Source organism: Sphaerodactylus townsendi, linkage group LG10 (assembly GCF_021028975.2).
Source record: "Sphaerodactylus townsendi isolate TG3544 linkage group LG10, MPM_Stown_v2.3, whole genome shotgun sequence".
Lineage (NCBI taxonomy): Eukaryota > Metazoa > Chordata > Lepidosauria > Squamata > Sphaerodactylidae > Sphaerodactylus > Sphaerodactylus townsendi.
The window spans coordinates 79,823,240-79,841,106 of record NC_059434.1 but is presented as its reverse complement, the minus strand read 5'-3'; positions in this window follow the sequence as shown (position 1 = coordinate 79,841,106).

The following is a 17,867-nucleotide window of genomic DNA, read 5'->3' as shown; positions in this document are numbered from 1 at the left end:
ACTACCAGACCATAGCTGTATGGCCTGGAAAACTCATAAGAGCCAGTAAATATAGTTTCTTGATATAGTCTAATTAAATAGGATGCGGGGAGATATAGGACTGTGCTCATAGCTGCAAGGTGGAGCGTCGGCACGGAGAGAAGGTGGTGCTGCGGCTGAAGCTTCTTTGGGAGGCGGCAGTTCTACGGCTTACCGTGATAGTGTCACAGCCAGCAAGGATGCGTCTAGTGTCTTGGACCCCTCTGTCTCTCTGAAATTCCGCGACATTTAGAGTAATGTGGTTTTCAGTTCATTTTGAAGTTGGATTTCCCATCAGGTGCGGAATAGCAAAATCCACTTGCAAACAGTTATGAAAGTGGATTGAAAGTGCATTATTCTGCATGTGCGGAAGGGGCCTCTGACTCTCTAGTCCAGTCCTGTGAAGTCTGAGGTTAAGGGGTAGTGGTTTACTTTCAACAGTGTATTTATGGTATTTATTTGTTTAGAACATTTATCAGCCACTGTTCTACCTATACCTTCCCTCCATTTGGGCAAAACTATATTTTATTTATTATTTATTTATTATTTCGGCTTTTATACCGCCCGATCCCCGAAGGGGATCAGTGACTGGAACTGCCATAGTGCTGGGTCCTAAAAACCTGTTATGGGGCAGGCAGGCACCCTTAGTTCTGTGGCTTGAGTCCCCAGAAGTGGGTCAGGATGCCAGCCTTCACCTGATGGGAGGGTTGGGACAGCAAAACGGGGTTGCAACATTGCGTACACCATAATGTCACTTCCAGTGAAAACGTAGGGTAGCTATAGAAATTGCTAGAAGCTCTATGGGTAGATCTAGGGAATTGCTGGTGATTCCTAGAAATTACTGATGTCACTTCCTGTCTTTATCAGAAGCGGTTGAAAAAACTTATAGACTTAGGACCATTCCGCAAATGCAGAATATCGTATTATCCAATCCACTTCCTAAGCAACTGTTTGAAAGTGGATTTTTGGTTATCCCAAGCATAGTAAAATCCAGCTCTGAAGTGGCTTGAAAGTGCATTTGGTCCCATAAAGCGGAAGGGGCCTTAGTTGTGAGCCCTTTAGGGGACAAGGTATATTGTGTTATTTGATTTGCATTATTTATTCCAAACAAGAGACTTAGTTACTAGCTCATGCGAACTGGCTCATGTATATTTTGAGTTGTATTACTTATCTAAAAACAAGAGATTGAAGCGGAAGCTCTTTTGAATGATAGCTTTTTTTAAAGCCTAGAAGAGGATCAAGTGGATTTGCCACTTCATTAGGGCAGAGGTGGGATCCAGCCGGTTCTCACAGGTTCCTGGAGAGAGAGGTTGCACTAATTATTCAAAAGTGTGCCGAGAGGGGCTTACTTCACTGGTGACTTTGCCACGCTGGATCTTGGCTTTGGTTGGCCCCTCCTAGAGGCGGTGTGAAAAGGAACTGCACCTGGGATGCGTGTGCCCTGAGTCCTTGCCACAGCCCTGCCAGGAATGCCCTGCCCCTGGAAATTTCAGACTACACCCCCCGCCTTGCTCCGCCACTTCAGCCTTCGGGTCCATTGGCATTACGCCACTGTTTGAATCCCACCGCCATGGGAACCTGTTACTAAAATTTTTGGATCCCACCACTGCATTAGGGGCATTTCTTTTGCTGTGCCTTTTGAGCATCCCTACCCTAACCGTTATAACAACTGACCCACCTGGAAAATGGAAACCTACCTCTTCCGTACAGCCGTTCTCACGTCCCTGGTTCCATTTGGTCTCTCTTTGCCTAGGCCCAGGAAAGTTCCCTGTATGCCGTGATCTGGGATGGCAATGTTCACTATCGTATCCAGGATAAATTGCAATGGGCCCGTAGCAGATTCTCACTGTACACCTCATGAAGAAGTGCTACTGTTTTTAAGTGAACTGTGCCCTCACAGGAAGATGGCGAGACGATAGCGTCCGTCTGGGGGGGTGGGGGTAGAGAGAGAGAAAAGAGATTGTCAGGTCAAATGATCGAGTACAACTTGGCATTACAGAGGGCTATTGATTTTTCATTAGGCCACCTTGTACTGCTGTAAAAGTGGCGAAGGAGGGGGGGAGTAATTCATCGATTTGAGCAGAGGGCCGTGTTCTCTTATTGGCTTCCTGCCACTTCTGATTATGCCCAGTTCTCGATGTATATTGAAGCCAGTTTATTCTAATCGCTGCCTCCTGTCACCGAAAATGCCGCTCAGTAACTATTAGTTTAATCATCCCTTTCTTACAAAGTTAATGAGCAGTAATTTCCAGCATTACAACAGATTTAGAAATATTATTCATGCTGGGCTACGGCTTTGCGTCGAGGCGCTGTCATCGCCGTTATTAGCCCGTCATCCGCGCCATCGGGAAAAATCCCAGTCTGAGTTTTTAAAAATATAAATCATTCTGAAACGTTCGACCCTAGCTGGAGTCGGGTGGATGAAAGAGCGGGCCCAGAGGGACACTCCAAAAGAAGAGCTGTTGTATCCTACAGTTTCTGTGGCATACATTTGCATGTATGGCCTCACAAGCTAGTTTCAGTTTCCTACCTTAAGGCTTGTATAGGAGGGGTTTCAATTGGTTCTAGTTCAATTTGTAGGTTACAACTGAGTGTATTCCCCATTGGAACCAATAAACAAGCTTATTATTGATGCTTCCGGAGTCTCCAGTGTGCTACCTGGATGTGTGTGTGTAACGTGTGGTTTTAAGGCATGTAATTAAGCAGAGACGGGTTGCCATTCATTTTCTCTGCAGAGCCTTCCTTCGTGGTTTCCCATGCATAGGTGTCAAACTCGCGGCCCTCCAGATGTTATGGACTACAGTTCCCATCATCCCCTGCCAGCATCATGCTGACAGGGGATGATGGAAACTGTAGTCCATAACATCTGGAGGGCTGCAAGTTTGACACCTGTGCTTTAAGGCATTGACTCTGCTGAGCTTCCGAGATCTGGCCAGGTTGGGCTATACTATACCATTCTACATCCCAAGTACCTGGTAAGCTTATTCCTACACCCCAGACCATAAGATGGGTATGGCATGATTGATGCACCTTATGGGTAGACATTGGGTTGGGTAAATGTTACAGAGGTACGTGGATTATGTGATTGAATTTATTTATTTATTTTTATTTATAATCATTTTTATATACCGCCCCTCCCCCGAAGGGCTCTGGGCAGTGAACAACACAATAACAAACAATCACATTAAAAACCCCATTTAAAACAGCGGATTAAACAAAATTACATCGGCATTCAGCATAAAACTTCGTAAAACTTCATAAACCCACCCTGGAAAGAGCAAACCCAGAGAGCTGGGCCCCATAAAAATTTGGGGTCCAGAATGTAAAAAGGGGAAGGGGAGGGTGTTTTTAATTTTTTTTATTGGCCCCTTCCGCACATGCAGAATAATGCACTTTCAAGCCACTGAAAGTGCGTTATTCTGCATGTGCAGAAGGGGCCAATTTTTTAAATTAAAAAAACAAACTCATTCAATCATATAATCCACACATATCTCCTACTGGAAATTGGATTTTGCAAGAAGTGCAATTATTCTGCAATGTCTTGCGGAAGGGGCCAATTTTTTAAATTAAAAAAACAAACTCATTCAATCATATAATCCACATACCACTGAAAGTGGATTGCAAGTGCATTATTCTGCATGTGCGGAAGGGGCCATTTTATAGTATTGTCAGGAATGGCAGACTCTAGACAAGAACTGACCAATTGGCAATGCTTTTTCCGCTTACATAGCAAAATACTCCAAAGCACCTGGGATCATTAGAAAATTATTCAAAAATCCAGATGCCCAAGACTGCTAGTTATACATAACTAGACATCTTCTGCATTCAAATTTTCAAATAATTTTCTTATGTAACTAGCAATCTTGTGGTTTCCAATTTTTGAATAATAATTGAATAATAAGCAACCTATGCTAGGGGTGGCCAATTGGCCATGCTGGCAGGGGCTGATGGGAATTGTAGTCCATGAACATCTGGAGCACCATAGGTTGGCCACCCCTGCTCTGTACCATAGTGTCTTTCACAAATGGATATCTGTGTGTTTGGGCAGGAAAATGCCTCGTTGGTGTCACAAGCATTAGCCAAATGCTACCATCCCTAGCTGCAAATTGGCCAAAACAGTATTTTACAGAGTCAGCCTTTGAGGAAAAGCTACATTTGTACTGAAAGCAGGGAGGGCATTTCCACGCCGGCCGCGCCGCTCTACAAATGTCATCTTGTACCTTCAGCCTAAATTAATCTTAACGGCACATGCTTGCGTTCTATTTTGGACCCCGGCCTTTTAAAAAAATATCATCATCAGTGCAGCTTGTTAGAGCTTTTGTAGAGAAAGGCGGGGGGAATGTATTAATAATAATTTAAAATCCTCTTTGCATCTTTCAGCTGCCTACTTCCATCTGTGGCTGTAATGTGCGTCTGGCCGGAGGATTGCCCACACACAGACACGCCGAAAAAATTGCTGCATCACGCACGGCGGTCTGTTTCCAGTCGCCGCCCAGCTGACCGACCCATTCAGTCCATGAACAGTGTATCCAGAGTGGATTAAAAGTACCGACCGGGGCTGCTTCTCTTGTCAAATGTCACCGTCCGTTCTCTCATGCCCCCGATCGGGTTCCCCTGCCTGATTCCCTGACATGTTTTTGGTGCCCCCTTTTACTTGCCACTCCTTTGTCCCCCCTCCCCCTCTTAAGTAGAACTGACACAGATCAATACCTTTGATGGAAAGTAATAATCAGGCCTATTAAGTGACAAAGGTTTACTCGGTAACAGCTGTGCTGGCGGGAGAGGAGAGCTTCTCTGCCTAATGAATCATGAAACAATCAGGCTTCAGCCGTTTGTGTTTAGATCTGTAAATATGGTGTGGTTCAAGTGCCAGACCATCTCCAGCGTTCCAGCTGGGGGCACAGATGGTCCACATTCAAAGCTGCACACAAGTGCAAAGAAAAGGAGCCCCCCCTCTCGTGGTCCCCTCCCTCTCTTCTTCTCCGTCCCATATTGCACCTCTCTGAGGAACAGGCCGGCTAGCTCCAGGTTAAACTCCAGCAAGGTACAGTCGGAGCTCAGAAATACGTAGAGACAAAAACAGAAGGGAGATAGTCCCCGAAAGATGCTCTACAGAGACTGTGTTTTATTTTGGAAGGGCTGCCGGTAGATCTTGGGCTTCCATTTTTTTGTTCATTTTATCAACAGGACTCCTTTATGTACCACTTAATTTGCAGCTGAACAGATTGGCTGGCCTCCTGCAGGGCCCAAGTGGTCCTTAGCGTGGTGCTCCTCCAGGACGCAGAATGGCACACGAAAGGATGCAAAACCCAGATTGCGTTGTGCACCGAGAGGAACTGAGAGATCCTCCCCCCTCTTTCTCTTTCATTTTATCTTGCAAAATGTACATTTGGGAAGCAGGGGGCTCCGTTTCCATCAAGAGTGTAGATATGAAGAACCACATCGATGTGGTTCAGCGATGGAGCAACAAGCCCCATGTTCAGTCCCAGGGACATTCTGAGACAGCCAGCACGGGGGACGATCTTTGCTCAAGTTCACGGTGAGGTTGATTGGATGGACTGATGGTATCAGGGAGCTTCATCCGGTTCTAAACTTCATTGCTTGGTCTCTAGTGTCTTGAGATCTGAGAGGGTTGTATGCCAGAAGAAGTAATGAACATTGTCTGTATTCCATTGTCACACAAGCTAAACTTGTAGAAGCATTTCTCAATTATGAAATGTGATTAACGGAACACTTGCATGCATGCAAAATACCATCAAGCCACAGTCAGCTCTTGGAGACCCTAGCAAGGAGGGCCATATGTGTAGTGGTTAAGAACAGGTGGATTCTAATCTGGAGAACCGGGTTTGATTCCCCATTTCTCCACATGAGTGGCAGAGACTTATCTGGTGAACCAGATGTGTTTCTGCACTCCTACATTCCTGCTGGGTGACCTTGGGATAGCCACAGTTCTTCGGAACTCTCTCAGCCCCACCTGCCTCACAAGGTGTCTGTTGTGGGGAGAGGAAGGGAAAGGAGCTTGTAAACCATCTTGAGTCTCCTTACAGGAGAGAAAGGCAAAGTATAAATCAAACTCCTCCTTTTCTTCTTCTTCTTCTTCTTCTTCTTCTTCTTCTTCTTCTTCTTCTTCTTCTTCTTCTTCTTCTTCTTCTTCTTCTTCTTCTTCTTCGGAAGTGAAAAGCAGAGGTGGATTGCCATTGCGTGCCTCTGCACATAGCTGCATTATTGACAAGGTTGACTAGGCTAAAGCCTAGGGGCCCCACTGGGACTAGGGTATGGTGACCAGACGTCCCTCTTTTGGTGGGACAGTCCTGCCTTAAAACAATTTGTCCAGCGTCCCGCGGGTTTTTTGTACCGTCCCAATTTTTGGAAGGCTGCCGCACTGCCTTCTGGGGCACGCCCCAGAAGGCAGTGCGGCAGCCTCCCGCGCACGCAGCCGCAGGAGCACACTGCCTTCTGGGATGCTCCCCGGTTTTCCGCCATGTCACAGGGCGGGAAATGGGAGTGCCCCAGAAGGCAGTGCGTTCCTGTGGCTGTGCACTCATGTGCGCGCGTGCACGGCCACCCACCCGCCCGTTCACCCGCCCGGGGCCCAGTTTACAAAGGTGACAATCTGCTCACCTTAGACTAGGGACTCATCATTTTTTTTGCTGAGGCACTCTTACCAACACCCCAGGACTGTGGCCTTTCTGGCATGTGTTGCCTAAGCGAGCGTGTGAGGTGGTTGAGAGCAAATTGCACGGCACACTCGTCATCAGCCAAGGTTTTCAAAATGTATGTAGGGTTATGTACTTCAGTCTAGTATCTTCCATACCAGGGTCAGGTTGTCAGCTGTAGTAGTGTGAAAGATTGAAGTGAAGGAGGGGCCCCAAAGTTTCCCTTCCGGGACCTGGCATTGCTTAGCTTTTGAAATTTGATAAGAGTTGGCTATATTATCCTGCGTCCCCCCTCCACCAGTGGAACACTTAAGGCCTATCCATATAAATATTTCTCTGTCTCACAGTTCACTGACACAGCTCATAACTAGGCACTTCCATAGGTCCTTGTGTGCCAACTGTGATTTATAGACAGCTGGCTTTTGACTATCTTACTATTGGGGGAGGGGTGGGTGGGTGGAGAGACCCATCTGGCCAGAAATGAAGTTTAACAATTTTTACTAGGAAATAGAATCGTAATGTTACACACAGACAAATTGGTAAAAATACAAGCACACAGAGAATGTTTGGGATGCCCAGAGTGAGGGGATAGGTTTGGAAAAGAATAGGTCATTATGGGGAGGGTGATAGCTACCTGCCTTGAAGAGGATAAGGTCCAAAAGGGCAGAGTCCAATGCCAGCGTTGAATTCCAAAAAGGGGTAGAGCAGCACTGGGCGAAGTGTAACTAGACCACGCCTTAGTCCAGAAAACACTGAGCAATGAACTGCTGCCTGGGCAGCCTAGATATAGGAAAATTTGGCCCTTTAGCTATGTCAAGAGCAGGGGTGGAACGAGGGGGAACTGTGCCCAGGGCACGTGTGCGCCCCTGGGCCCCCCTTCGCCCCCCTTGCCCTGGAATGCCATGCCACGCCCCTGTCATGCCCCCACATGTCCCTATGTGTCATGCCCCGCCCCCTTGTTGCTATGCTACTGGTCAAGAGAGCTAATCTTCCTAAACAAAGAAGAGTTCCTGTCCTCCATAGAGAACAATGGGCACGAAAAACCTGGATGGGTTACCATTCAAAATAAATTTTGGAGTTGCAGTTCACCTACTAATAAGGTTGGGGATCACTGGTCTAATGCACCAGAGGTGCTGGAATACTTACATGGGCCTTTAAATGGGGCCATCGTCAAGTGATAATGCTTTGGAAGGCTTTGATCAGGATTATGAATAGCTATAACTTTTCACACATTTCAGTCCAGGGCATCCTTGGTAAAAAAAGAAGAAGCTAGATTTGAGTCTAGTAGTGCTGTAGAGACAGTCACTAGTTGGATGGGAGAAGACATGGAGGGCAGATTTTTAGGGTATGAGATTTCAATAGTCAAAACATGAGCAGCAGTGGCGTAGGAGGTAAAGAGCTCGTATATCTAATCTGGAGGAACCAGGTTTGATTCCCAACTCTGCCGCCTGAGCTGTGGAGGCTTATCTGGGGAATTCAGATTAGCCTGTGCACTCCCACACACGCCAGCTGGGTGACCTTGGGCTAGTCACAGCTTCTCGGAGCTCTCTCAGCCCCACCTACCTCACAGGGTGTTTGTTGTGAGGGGGGAAGGGCAAGGAGATTGTAAACCCCTTTGAGTCTCCTACAGGAGAGAAAGGGGGGATATAAATCCAAACTCTTCTTCTTCTTCTCTTCCTCATATACATGTAGGTGGGAGACCACCAAGAAAAACCAGGGTTACTGTGCAGAGGAACACCATGGCAAACCACCTCTTGCTAGTGTCTTGCATTGAAAACCCTAAAGGGTTGCCATAAGTTTGTTGTGACTTCACTGTATACACACATGGCCTTAACAGCCCACTTAGCCCTCCCTCATCAGAACTTGGGGGCTAAGCAGGCTCAACCACAATCAGAAGTTTGAACTCAGGCCTTGTTTTGAACCTCACCTGTCTAAATTTGAACCCACATCCTTATATTAAGTAACCATTCAGTCTCCACGGTAACGTCCTTCAGGAAACAGCACAGTTTGGATGCCGTGTCATGCTGGTGTATTCAATTCTAGTTCTGTCTCACCTGTCTGCATTGTTTTCTTTTCTTGTTTCTGCGTGTCTGTGCATTTATCGACTGTTATTAGTCTTTTAATAAATCTTTGCCCGGAGAGCACTTTTGTACATTAGACACATTTTGAAAGCTCTGACCAATATTTATATTTGTTGTAACTGTAGCTGACCCACCCTGTCACCTACAGTTTCTGAATGTGCTTTGTCTCTGATGCCTTTCATTTTATTTCATTGGCCTTAACCGGTTTATTTTCTTGACTGCAATTACTGACCTAGCAATCAGTCCTCACAACTAGAATGTCACCTACCATGGAGAATGTAGACCTTAAGGGAAATACATTGTCCAGCCTCCATCTGTTTACACAACTATGTATAGCTGGCCTACTTTTTCCTTTTCCTTCCAACTGTAGTAAGTTAGTTATTACACCTGCAAAAGCCAAGGAGGACAATGTTACAGATTGTGTAACATGCACACACACGTACACCGATACTCACTAGATGCTGTAATTTTAGATCACATTAGATAAAGTATAACAAATTACAACTTGGCTTCATTATACACAAGAATGTAAGAATATAAGAAGGGCCCTGCTGGATCAGACCAGTGGTTAGGGTTGTCAGATTCATGTTGGGAAAATTGCAGAGATTTAGGAATGGATGGGAAGTACAGAGACCTCAGTGGGGTACAATGCCATATATAAAGAAATTGAGGGAGAACTCCAGACAATTCTCTGTGCTGAAACCTATTCAGTCCTCAGGCTGTTTTGTTTTGGGTGGTCATTTGTGGGGAGGGAGCAGCTGATGAAATCCTTTTTCTGCATACCTGAGGAGTTCCCCAAGTATGTTCAAACCTCTGTCTTGTCTACAGGTAGGCCTGTTTTATAGCTTTTGATTTCTATACTGGTTAGAGACTAGGCTTAGCAAATACCCTAAAAATTCGGTAAAATTCGGATTTAGTCGGGCATAAAATTATCTGTATGCCCAAATAAGACAAATAATATATTCGGATATACCCGAATATTCGAGTATATCCGAAAAATTCGGGTCCATTTGAATTTTTTGTATTTTTTAGTGTTTTTTTGCATTGTGGCTGCATTTTTAAAGCTAGTGGCACCAAAATTTCAGTGTATGATCTGGGAACTGTCCTGAATATGCCCCCCGAGTTTGGTAATGTTTGGTTTTGGGGGGGCAAAGTAATGGACTCCCAAAGTGGGTGCCCCATCCCCCATTGGAAACAATGGGAGCTAACAGTAGATGGGAGCTACCCCTTGGAGGGTCCATAACTTTGGCCCCCCTGAGCCAAACTTCACCAAACCTTGGGGGTATCATAGGAACAGTCTCCGGATGAGACCTTGAAATTTTGGTGCCAGTAGATTTAAAAATGCACCCCTGACAATTACCCAAAGAAATTTCCCCAGATTCTGTGCTCTGAAGTGCTATGACTCCATTGTAGTCAATGGGGAATTTCTTGGGGGAAGGCTGTGGTTCAACCCCCACTTTAAATGATACAAAATTACACAATAGAATTCAACCCACAGCAAACTATACACAGTTGGACAGACCATGGTTCCTAATAGTTTATTCGAGTAACTTAGCAATACTTTTTGTACACTGCTGCAGCTTCCCTGGGTATAAAGGCCATAAGATTTATGGAAATTCTATGGCAATTCCTAGATTGACATGATGTCACTTCCAGATCTTTCACAGAAGACTGGATGTCTCAGAAAGTGGGAAAGTGAGGTAGCACTGGGAAGAGACTAGATGTATCAGGCCCCAGTGTCTGAGGAAACTGGCTAAAGATTGGTGGTTTCTGGGAGCAGCTCACATTTATAATGTGAAATGCCTGAGGCTGAAAGGAAGTCAATATCAGTTAACTATTCTGTGCACCCAGGTGTTGGCAGCTGAAACATTTATAACTTAACAAGCCAGCAAAAACTTTGTGGTTCCTCTAAATAGTTTTCAGCCTCTTTACTGAACATCCTTATTTCCTCTGTCCCAGTTACTGCTTTTCAGTCTGTTGTCGCATATGAAATGACTCCACTTCAATGGATACTTGGATTAATTCTGTCAGTGGAGTAGAGACTTTGTTCAAACTACAAAGCACACTACCTTTGTCTAAATGCAGTCACGTAGCTACCTTGGGGTGGGGGTTGCTCCAGCAACGATAAGCAAGCTTGAATAAAAATGCATTGCTTTCATCACAATTAGGGGTGCCAGGCTCTAGGTGGGACCCGGGGTCCCGCTGGAATTCCAGCTCATCTCAACTACAGAGATCAGTTCCCCTGGAGAAAACGGTTGTTTTGGAGGGTGGACTGGGCATTATACCAGACTGAGATCCCTGTCCTTTCCAGGCTCCATTCCGAAATCTCCAGGAGTTTTCAACCTGGATCTGGTAATCCTACCTGCACCATCTTCCACTGGTGGCCAAGGTAGAGTTGGCAACTCTAACAATGTTGATTCGACTGCTTCTAAAAAGTCACTCCCTTTTCTTTCTTAAAAAAGGACTTGTTCTCTCTCTCTCTCTCTCTCCCTCTCCCCCCCTCTCTCTCTCTCCACCCCCTATCACAGTGGTGGCGAACCTTTGGCACTCCAGATGTTATGGACTAAAATTCCCATGAGCCCCTGCCAGCATGGCCAATTGGCCATTCTGGCAGGGGCTGGTGGGAATTGTAGTCTATAACATCTGGAGTGCCAAAGGTTCGCCACCACGGTCCTATCAGTTGAGGGCACTTTGTCAGGGACTAGTCTGAAGAAGAAGAAGAGTTTGGATTTATATCCCCCCTTTCTCTCCTGCAGGAGACTCAAAGGGGCTTACAATCTCCTTGCCCTTCCCCCCTCACAACAAACACCCTGTGAGGTAGGTGGGGCTGAGAGAGCTCGGAGAAGCTGTGACTAGCCCAAGGTAACCCAGCTGGCGTGTATGGGAGTGCACAGGCTAATCTGAATTCCCCAGATAAGCTTCCACAACTCAGGCGGCCGAGCAGGGAATCAAACCCGGTTCCTCCAGATTAGATACACGAGCTCTTAACCTCCTACGCCACTGCTGAGGTAATTTTCGGGATGGAGTGGGGGACAAACAGAACTGCGGCTGCCGGCTGGCACTGCCCTGATATTATCTTGACAATTTTACATTTGTCACGGTGGTCAAATATTAGACTCCACAAATAAAGGCTCCTTGCAGGGAAGAGCACAGCCAGGCTGGAAATGGCAGAGGGCGGGTGGGTAGCAACTGTGCCTTCCCCCACCAAACGTAACATTTCCATCTCCTCTTACCACCAGTTCCCATTTTCCTGGACAAGCAAACAGCACACACCCCTTCTCCCTTTGACGAAACCTCAAGAGCCATTCCTTGAACATTGTGCGAGGCTTCAAATAGCAGGCCCTGCTATCAGTGGCTCCAGGGCAGGATTTCTGCTTTGCCAGAGCGATCTCACGATGAAACGGAGATGGGGCGTGTGGCTTCTGTATGGAATTAGCTCCAAGGTTGTATAAAACTCAGGGACCCATCAATAGCATTTCCCCTCCCTCTATGAGACAGATTAGCTGCTTTCTTAATGCCAGCACAGCCTTTGACAGGCTGATAGGCTCTGGATATAACATCCCTCTCTGGTGTGGACGGGAGGGTGCTCAGATGGGCAAAGCTGACCCATGTTCTGTTCGCCAGTCACAGAAGGATCCATTTTTGTTCAGTCAGTTCTGCTGCTCACAAACAGTTTAACTGTGCTTGTCAGGTTGCTTTTCACATATGCAAGAAACAGTGCCAAAGGTAGTGTTCGACACATGCTTGTTCTCATGCAACCAGAAGGGGGCGCCACTTTCATCCTTCTGGGAAGCCAGTCAGAGGCTCCTTCCGCACACGCAGAATAATGCACTTTCAATCCACTTTCAATGCACTTTGCCGCTGGATTTTACTGTGCAAAATAGCAAAACTCACTTGATTGTGAAAGTGGATTGGAAGTGCATTATTCTGCATGTGTAGAAGGGGCCAGATAAATAAACAGCAAGTGAAACCAATCAGTCAGCCAGTGAATAAACCTGGCTTTAAAAAGTGTTATTGTTTGGTGTTAGTTGAAGCGAACAGTACTTTGCACATGCACGTTTTTGCATGGTCTTATGCAAGGCTTGCCCTGACCTGGTTGGCCCAAGCCATATTCTTTTCAACAAAAAGAACTAAGTAGGATTGTAACTTCATCTGCCATGTGCTGGACCATCATTGTTTTCGAATGCTCTGCTTGGGTCCGAGTGCCTACCTGGTTCTGTTAGGTAGGCAGGCACTGGGACCCAAGAGGAACGTTCTAAAATGAAGACTGTCTAGCACGTTGCGGATGAAATTGTAATTCTACTTGGTTCTGTTTTTGGAAAAGGGTATAGTCTGATCTCATCAGATCTCAGGTGCTAAGAAGGGTCACCCCTGGCAAGTATTTGGATAGGAGACCTCCAAGAAATACCAGGGTTGTGACACGGAGGCAAATCTCTGTCCGTCTCTTGCCTTGAAAAACATGTTCATCCAGTGGTGGGATCCAAAAATTTTAGTAACAGGTTCCCTCGCCAGCCCCCTCTCAGCAAAGGGGGCAGAGGCGTACCTAGGCAAACCTGAGCCCTGGGCAAAACCTGAGTTGGATGCCCCACCCCCCCATGGGCAGCCACCCCACCACGACTCCAAAAAATTTTCTGCACCAGGTCATTTCTAAATCATCATCACATTATAGAAAATGCCCCAACTCACAAATCTGAACACAGCAATGGTGAAACACACAGGTTCTTTGATAGAGACTGGTGAGATAAAAGGTACGAAAGGCTGAGAATCCATGAATTGCAGTACCTGAAAGGGATCAACCCAGTTCAGGGAGTTACATTATTAGTTGCAATTGCTATATGGAACCTTCACGTTCAAAGGCAGTATGCCTCTCGGGGAGGCGAGGGCGTGGAGGTGGAAAAGCGGACCCGATGAGTAGCCCCCTCTCGGCACACACAAATAATTAGTAACGCACTCTCGGGAACTGGTGAGAACCTGCTGGACCTTTGTGTTCACCATGAAGTTTGCACCAGGCCTACTCATGTTAGATGAGCTAGACTTGATTTAAATATGACATTGGTAAACTGAAAGCATTCAACTAACTGGACAGGGTTTCAATAGCAAGGTTTGGGGATAGGGACATAAGGTGGTGGTGTTTCATGTCTTGTGTCATTTCCAGGGAAAACCTGGAAGTCATAGACATAGGGTAGCTCTAGGAATTGCCAGAAATTCTACAGTAAAATTGCAGAGTTTCCAATGATTCCTAGAGCTACCTTCCACCCCTTCCAGGTTTTCCTTGGAAGTGCGATAATGGCACACACAATGCCAGCTATATTTTTTTCTGCTGCCAACTCTTGTAGTGGCGGTGGATAACTGTGGCTGGGGGCGACAGATCCTCAGCTCCACTCGTTGGGCTGGCACTGCTTCAAACAGAAGGTGAGGAATTCCAAGACAGAATCTTCCTTTGCATAAACATCTCCACGCAGATGGAAAACTAGTATAGCAAGGAAAACAATTCTACCATCTGTCTTTGAGTGCTGTGCTGATTTCTGTAAGGAGCTTTGTATGCAGGGAAGCATTGTCTTTCGGAAACAAAGCTATCAGTTCTGTTAGCGCTGGTCCAGAGATGCTCTGTGGCTACAGCATTCCCTTGTTTGTGTGAACCAGATCTAACATGGCTACCCCAGTGGTGGTATCCAAACATTTTAGTAACAGGTTCCCATGGTGGTGGGATTCAAACAGTGGCGTAGCGCCAATGGGGCTGGGCGGGGCACGATGGGGGCGTGGCCTGGCATTCTGGGGGCGGGGCATTAATAATTTTTCTGTTACTGTAAAAAACTCTTACTGTAAAAAAAAAAGTTCCTAATTTCCAGCTGGTATCTTTCTGTCCATAATTTAAACTCATAGCAAGTCCTATCGTCTACTGCCAACAGAAACAACTACTTCTCCTCTAATTGACTGCCTGTCAAATACTTAATACTTTCAAATGCTTAATTTTGTTTCTAGAAATCAAAAGAAGGATACTTTCCTTAAACGAGGAACTTTACCATATTACTAAAACATGTTTTTAAAACGGCCCAACAGGGAGAATTATCTTGTTTTCTACCTTCGCTAACCAGCCACATAGGAAACAACAGGACTTTATGATTTTTGGACCTAATGGAATTTCTAACAGAAAAGCAGACCCAATTAGTAACCCCCTCTTGGCACACGCAAATAATTAGTAACCCACTCTCGGGAAATGGTGAGAACCTGTTGGATCCCACCTCTGGGCTACCCCCTGAAGAACTTTACACTGATTCCACATAGAGGCACTTGTCAAATGCATATTCCAGGCCCCTTTTGCACATGCAGAATAATGCACTTTCAATCCATTTTCAGTCCACTTTGCAGCTGGATTTGATTGTGCGGAATAGCAAAATCCACTTGCAAACAATTGTGGAAGCGGATTAAAAGTGCGTTATTCTGCGTGTGCAGAAAGGGTCCAAGACCCGTCAATCGAATATCAGGTATCTCAATGAGAAAGTAATTTCAGAGCACCCTTGGACAGCCAATGGTTGGTATAAGAACTCACTCGAGATGATTTCTCAAACCAGCTCAGCAAAAACATGCGCAAGTCTATACTGAATTATCATTTTTCAGAGTGAGCTAGAGATTCCCATGACCAGAGGGGCTTGTCTTTTCGTTTGGCTGCCTGCTGTCGGCAAAAGAAACATTCAAGGTCAGAGAGCAGCTCTCGGTCTGTGCCTCTTTTGTCTTGCGTATCGTAAGGCCATTTGAGGAAAAGGGCAACAGGCCCAAAGCCAACCTCTACCTCTGAGACGAGCCATTGGAAGGCCAAACATGAGTTATTATGGAGAGAGACAGAGGCTGGGTGGCCGGTTGGTGCCTCAGAAACATCCCCTCTTTTCAAACGTGGGTACGTCTAGGTTAGGTTCGCTGGGGCTTTGGGGTTAACACCCTTGATCTTTCTTTGTTGGAATCTGTGGGACTTTTTGCCCCTACACACAAAAAAAGGGGGGTGTCTCTTCCAAGGTGGAGAAGGAAGCTGACTCTCCCTCGTAGCGCCTGATGCTCGGAGGCAAGAGAGAGCGTCCTTCTCTTTCCCAGAGACTCATTCATGTTTGGCAGAATCAGGGACCTTTTGCCATTGACCTTGTATCAAGTGCTTTATAAGCCCGAACAAGCGGATCAAGTGGAGAAAGGCTGGACAGGAATGGAAGGTGATTCCCTCCCTGCTCAGCATCATGCCATACGTTTCCGTCGGTTCTACATTTAGCTGGATCTGAAATAAGATGTTGCCCCTGAAACTGAGGCCCCTTCCGCACATGCAGAATAATGCACTTTCAATCCACTTTCACAATTCTTTGCAAGTGGAGTTTGCTATTCCGCACAGCTTCAAAGTAGATTGAAAATGGATCGAAAGTGCATTATTCTGCATGTGCGGAAGGGGCCTACTGGGTGACCTTGGGCGAGTCATAGTTTTCTCAGAACTCTCTCAGCCCCACCTACCCCACAAGGTGTCTGTTGTGGGGAGAGGAAGGGAAAGGAGCTTGTAAGTCACCTTGAGTCTCCTTACAGGAGAGAAAGGCAAAGTATAAATCCAAACTCTTCTTTCTGGTCTCTTGCCTTGGAAAACCCTGCGGGGTTTCCATAAGTCAGCTGTGACCTTTTACACACACATTTCCTGTTGTGTGTGTGTTTTTTTAATGGGGAAGGTCATGTTCAGTTTGATCATTTTTCTTTTAGACATTCAATGATTTTAGATAGTAATATGCACGATAGTAATTAAAAGCTGGATAACAGAAAGTAAACCGTAGCTTAACTGTGGAATTCATTGCCAGGGGATGTAGTGATGGGCCGGCCACAGGAACAGATTGTTTAAAAGGGGATTAGACAGATTCATGGAAGATAGGTCCATTCCATGGCTGCTAGCCACGATGCCTAAGGGGAACCCTGGCATCCAAGGCAGCAAACCTCTGAAGTCCAGTGCCAAGAGGGAACATCAAGGGAAATCCTTGGCTCCCATGCCCTGTTCCTTGGTCTTCCAAAACATCTGGTTGACTTCCACATGAAGCAGGATGCTGACTTAGATAGATAGACCCCGGGTCTGATGCAGCAGGACTGCTATATTCTTACATTATATTTAGAGGTGGGATCCAGCAGGTTCTCACAGGTTCCCGAGAGTAGGTTACTAATTATTTGTGTGTGCCGAGAGGGGGTTACTAATTGGTGATTTTGCCACGTGATTTTTGCCTTAGTTACACCCCTCCTCTCAGCAGCAGCGCGCAGAACTTGAAGCAGTCTAGCAGGAGGTGCACCGGCGTGCGTGGCAGCCTGTGCCTGCGTGCATTTGTTTCCCGCCGAAGGACCGGCGCAGTGGCTGCGTCCTTGCCACAGCCCCACCCAGGAATTCCCTGCCTCCGGAATGCCCGGCCACGCCCCCGTCGTGCCCCGCCCAGCCCCATTGGCGCTACGCCACAGTTTGAATTCCATCACAAATAATTAGTATCCTACTCTCGGGAACCTGTGAGAACATGCTGGAGTCCACCTCTCATTATAACCTGCTGAGGCACCTCCCTTCACCAAACCCAAAGATCAAAAGAGGAAGAGAAGGTGTAGGAGTTTGGATTTATATCCCACCTTTCTCTCCTGTAAGGAGACTCAAGGTGGCTCACAAGCTCCTTTCCCTTCCTCTCCCCACAACAGACACCTTGTGAAATAGGTGGGGCTGAAAAGTCCCAAAGAACTGTGACTAGCCCAAGGTTACCCAGCAGGAAGGTAGGAGTGGAGAAACAAATCCAGTTCACCAGATAAACGTCTGCCGCTCAGGTGGAGCAGTGAGGAATCAAACCTGGTTCTCCAGATTAGAATCTACCTGCTCTTTACCACTACACCCTGCTGTCTTACAACCCAAGAGAAGTATATACACAGACTGAAGACATTCTTAGCGAATGTCTACGTTGTCTTTCCCAGAATGCCAGTGGCTGACGCGTCATCGCTAGATATACATTCTCATTAACAGGGCTCATTTTCCCCAGTGTGGCTCCCCACAGTAATTTCTGAAGCTCAAGGATGTGAAAAAGATGGAGCGATGCCAGTGCTGAATGGACTTAACGCAACCGCCGGATGAAAT